This window comes from Aulonocara stuartgranti (assembly GCF_965226115.1).
Source record: "Aulonocara stuartgranti genome assembly, chromosome: 15".
Lineage (NCBI taxonomy): Eukaryota > Metazoa > Chordata > Actinopteri > Cichliformes > Cichlidae > Aulonocara > Aulonocara stuartgranti.
In genome coordinates, this window is record NC_138951.1 from 41,092,395 (window position 1) to 41,098,394 (window position 6,000).

Sequence of the window (6,000 nt, forward strand, 5' to 3'; positions counted from 1 at the left end):
GTCACAGATGAGTCACGATGTGCCCCGTAAACCTGAGTCTGGTCCGAGTTTCCTCTGATAAAACTATAATGAGGCCGGTAAGTGTGAGCTTGCTTTTCTTTTGCTGGTGCCAGACATCTCGGGATATTCCTCTTGGAAAGGATTGAAATGCTTATAAAAGATCCAATTTCAGAGGGCAGACTTGGGTTAGGATGACCTCTTCTACTTATTTTTATCTTCTGTGAAAGTTTACATGAAGCGGGCACAAAGACAGCTTTTGTTGTTGTTTGGATTTGAAACTAAAATACACTGAAACTAAAATTCTATTGGGTCAAATTTGAACTATATTGAGATTAGGATTAGTATCAGGGGCCTGGGAATGCATCATGTTTTCATGTAGGTCCTCAGAAAGGTAGAAGGACAGACCTCTGCCTGGGCTCAGTGTTCATCAGTCAGCAGCAGTTCAACACAAACACATCTGTTATGGTTTAGTGTTTATTATCATTGTACAGGGCTATTCTATTCAAACACATCTGTTATGTTGATATTGGTCTGTCTAATACCACACACACACACACACACACACACACACACACACACACACACACACACACACACACACACTATCCTCTGACATTGATGCCGGGAAGTCTCTTTTTCCTCTTATCGCTGCCTTGTGTTTCGTTTGTGGACACATCACAGAGATGCTCTCTGATTTGTCCCCCAGAGGCTGGATCCCCAGCAGCCAATCAGTTTTCTCCGGGGCTGTGGTGCGCTGCATCGCGTGAGGGGGGCATGATAACCGGGAAGAGTCTGGAGGATGTGAGCATCACCTCCTTCTGGTTGTTTCCGGGAAGCATGCACGCTTGTGTGTGTGCGTGTGTGTGTGTGTGTATACATGTGTGTACATACCCGGCATCTCAGTGTGTTAGTCTCTCAGGCTTGTCTTTTCTTGACGTGAAACTGACAGTTTGGATACACTCACACACTTCAGTCCACTGATCTTATGTGGTTATGTGAATGTGCAGCAGCAGTTATTCTCCATTAAATGTTTTATGTCTTTCTAAAAAAGAAGATTCAAAGAACTGTAACTGTGAAATCACAAATTATTACAGCCAAAAACTGCAGTTCCTCTTAAGTCCACTTGAGTCTAACCACAGAAATGAGACAATTCACACATCGTTCGATGCTAGAAGGCCCAGTATTTGTGAAAAAACGTTTTTGGTCTCCCTGTGAAGAGGTCCTCTGATTGTTGGGATTTGGTGCTATATAAAGAAAACTGAAATGAATCGACAATAATAGATTTTTATTTTATTTTTTTTAATCAGGTTATTATCGGCTGTTGTTTGCTGCTAGTTGTCTGCTCGGCTTCAGCTCAGTTAATTTTTCTTTTTTACAGCCAGCGTCTCCAGAAGCAGTTTAACAGGCAAATGATTGTTATGTCTTAAATTGTACCACCAGCAGATCCCAGAAGTCTATTCTTCAGTTATTATGAGTGAAATTGCAGTATTTTGTTTGTGTATACTTACCACATGTTTGTATCTGAGTGATGCAACCACACTGTTGATGTAACTCACTATCCGAGCTAGTGCTCCTCCTGTGTGAACTGGTCATTTGTGCTTGTTTGAATAACTGCTTGAATAACTTCATTAGATATGCTTTCTACTCTGTAACTTTCATTACTGTGAGGCAAAACATGAGGATTTCTTGTGGCAGGAGACTTGAGGTCTTCCTGCAGATGGCGCTGATGGTTCAGTAACGACAGCTGGTCGCTACAATGAGCTAGCAAAATCTGCTAATTCATGTTTTGACCAGCAGAGGGGGCACTGACACCAGGTATCAGCTGCTTTATCAGCTGCAGGTTGTTATGAACAAAACCAAAATCAACATGAGTCACACACAGACAGACAGAGGGACAGACAGTTTAGTCTGTCCTGACTCACATGTCTGCTTCACTGACCACCTCACCGTCTGGAAAGATCAGACTCTGTCTCCTCTCTTATGTTGAACGAAACATCAGTTCTCCCAAAAATAGCTCAAAACGTGTTGTGTTTCCTTCACGGTTGAACGTGACTCACAGTTTTTACTCACACTGAGCTTTTTTGGGACTCCCAGTCTGTTTTCAGACAAAGAGTCACATAATTATTGCGTGTTTCGAAATGCATGTGAAAACTTTTACTGATTTTCCAGCCGCTTAAGGTGACTAAGATCTGCTGCTGACTGTTACTGATTCAGTTTTTTAAAAGGCGGCAGCAAAACATATTTGCAAAGAAGCTCATAAACATTTTCTGCTTGTAAGAGGAAGCTTTGGCAGTTTGTTGCTGAGGTTTAAAAACAAAACACAACAACAAGGCGAACAAAGAAAAAACATTTCATTTGGAGAAAACAATAAATGCATTAAAAACAAATAAAAACAGAATGCTACATGTTTGTATTATCAGATGAAGACATGTGAAGCTCACAGTAAACAGACTGGCAGCAGGCCAGCTCTGGGCTGGGTGTGCTGAGTCATGTTGTTGAGTCATGTTGTTGAGCTGCTCTCCTCTTCTTCTTCTTCTTCTTGTCCTTATTACTGGAATCAGTCATCAGCTTTTATCACATTTTCCACTTTCATACAGTTTTCTGGATTTTGTCATGTCTGTTTTTCACCCGTTTCTTTGTCTCAGCATGTTTTGCTGCTGCTGTTCTGCAGTCGATCTGCACTTTGGTGGATCATGATTTTACCATCTGTGTTTTCTGCGCTGTTAGCAGCAGACAGGACGATGACTTCAGTGCGTTCGGCACGAGCGCGTGCAACTGAAAAATGACTTGTCAGCTTCACGTGAAATTCACTCACGCTGCCCGGCAGAGTGAACTCTGATGGTTCTGTTGATGCTTTCTGCAGAAATCCAGTAAAGTCCTTAATGACAGAGCAAACATAGAAGCTTCGTGCCAACAAAATACTGATGTTTGTGAAGAACGTAGCCTGTGTGAAGCTGAGCAAGAGAGTATGAATAAGAATAAAATGCGTGTCACAGTCAACAGCATACCTGAGATCACAGTTTAAGACACATCACTATTTACAATACAAATAACACAAATGATGTGTCTAAAACATCTGACATTATCCTCATGGGAATTGTGAACACGGATGAGAAAATATCCCCTGTGAATATGTTCAGCTATGGGAAAAACCTGTGCAAACAAGAAAACTTCACATAACTGTTCTGCAAACGTGTTAATTACTCCAACTGAGACGACAGCTTCCGCTGCACAAATCAGATGGTAACTCATAGGACATGTGCACACAAAACAGTAACATAGACAAACAATGTATGCACAGCAAACCTTGGCCTAGTGTGCAAACGTTGTGTACCCCTGCATATACACAGCATGCTTGAATGCCCAGAATCAGCTCAAAGAGTCTATCCTGAGTCTGGGTGCTGACAGGGAACCAGATCTTGTGCACATTTTGGTCACTGCATGTGGTGCACTGTGCTGTAAGTAACCAAATCTGGCTGATACTTCAGCGTGCAAACGGGGGCAGCCAGGAATCAAACCACCCGCCTTCTAATTAGAAGACGATTTGTAGATGATCCACTTATCCAACTAGGTGTGGCACAATAAAAAAGTTTAGAAAGTTTACCCCCCTACACACACACACACACACACACACACACACACACACACACTTAGTTAGGTGTTGCTATCCTCGTGGGGACATCTCATTGCTGCTTACCCTGACCCTTACCCTAACATAACATAACCTAATTGTAACCCTGACACTAAACCACATTTTGAGTGTGAAAAATGCCTTCAAACTCGTGGGGACCTGGAGTTTGGTCTCCACCAGTATAGTAAATTTCAGATCTTAGTCTCCACCACACACACACTTGCTTGTGTTGTTGCTGCTGCAATGCTCGTTTCATTTTTGACCTCCCGTTGCTGAGACAGTTGCGATTTCCTGTAAGCGAACAGCAGACTCAGATCTGGTCTCAGTCCAGGTCTCGTTCTGCAGAGTCAGTCACAGGTAAACACAGCTGTCACTATGCGTGCAGCATTATCCTCATTACCAGCAGCAGCAGTATTCATTGGCTCTGTTTCCTGCAGCTCAAGGACTTAATGAGGTCGAGCCAAGTTGGAATGTTACCTGGTATCACCTGTACATTCCTCTGGGAGGGAGGGGGAGTGGGGGTGAGGCCAGAGGGGAAGTAGAAAGTCAAGCTCATCAAGACTCATACAAAGAAAAGGTGGATTATTTCCCTGAAACAACTTTTTACATTTCTGGAGAAAGCTGACAGAGCTCCACCCGCCTCGTGCCTGTTTTTGACTGAACTGATATCGGGCTCGTTTGTGGCATGTTTGCAACCAGAGAGGGGTGAGAACAGGGCTGCTTTCCTCAGGGACGTTTCAGGGAAGTGACACTTTCATACCCACCCTTTCCCCTGCAGCAACAAGAAGCTTGTTAGAAACTCAAGAGACCAGGGAAAGTTCCTGCTAAATGGCCCAAAAGGTGGCCAAACATTTACTGCTGGAGCAATCTGTAATGACCGTGGGAAAAGCAGAACAGAGGTGGGAAAGTCTGTCATCTGAAAACTAGAGACTCCAGACTTTCATTCTGTTCAGTGTGTGAGCTGAGGTTAAAAACCAGAAAACCCGAAAGCACCACTGGCAACAGGATCTCATCACGTAGCGGAGAGAAAGTTCACAGGGGAAACCCCGCCTCTTTGCCCGCCCGTGGCGCTGCTCTCTGGGGGAAATGAAGGTGACGTGACTCATGTAGAGAAATTCTGACTTTCTGCCATGATGGAAGTAAAGTGTGCTGATATTTGACATAATGCAGACTCATACAAAAACAAACAAATAAATATTGGCTCCTAAAAACGTTTAAAATAAACATGTTAACCCAAGCCGTCTAAATTCTGACTTTTAAAACAAACAAATGAAAAACAACATTTGACATTTCATTTAGTCTGTACGCGTATCTCTGGGTATTAGAGATATTTTTAAATGTGTAATTATAAACAAGCTGGTCCCTCTGACAGCTTTCTACTAGTTTATGAATTTTTCAGCACATTTTGTTCCCTTTCATGCAATCTCAGATGTTTTTACTTTTACAAAAAGAGTGAAAAAATGCAAAGCATTGTTTTCTGTTTGACCTCTCTTTCAGCCTTGGTCTGTTAGATGCGTGTGTGCAGGGACCTGCTGTCCTGATCTGTCCACAGGGTCAGTTAACCAACATGTTCTCTGACTCACAGGAAGAACAGGTGGAGTAAAGGCAACATTTACTGAGTCACTGAACACACAGAGACCCTGCATCACAAAAACAATCAAAATCAAAGAGGCAAAAAGGCTGGAAGAAATGACTGCTGTGGCCCAAGAGCAGGAAGCTGTACTGCTGAGCTGATGAGGGTACTGGGAGCAGGTGTGTGGGTACATCAGGCGGTTGTGGAGAATAGCTGATGGGAAAATTTGTGCCTAACAGGACGGCCGTCACACAGTTTGGAAATTCAAGACACAGAACAATCTCAAAGATGCAAATAAAGACCACAATGAACCAAAAGCAGACACACAAAAAAGCCAAAGAAGCGAATAACAAATAGGCACAATGCAACACAAAAAAGACTGCAAAGAGAATAAAACTAAATTTTAGAAATGCAAAAAGAAATTATGGAAATAAACAAAGGTACAGAGGACAAAAGGAGACATAAAACAACTTCAAAGTTGTAGAAAAGATCCTAAAACAGGCACAAAACTAATATGGAAAGTCCAGAACAGGGCAGACGGGCACAATGTGACAATAAAATGACTGCAGTTATGCATACAGTAAAGGAAAGATGCAAAAAGACCACATGTTTCTATTGCAAAGATGACCTCAAAGATGCAAATAGACACAAGAACAAGTACAAAAAGAAGCCCGGCCACTGCAGCCTAATAACACACTCGTGTTATTTGCAGCAGTTTTGAGTGTCGTGTCAGTGTGGTGCTTTTGCTTCTGCACAGCTGTTATTCTGTGATGTGTTCATGCTTTCGCTCTTTGTT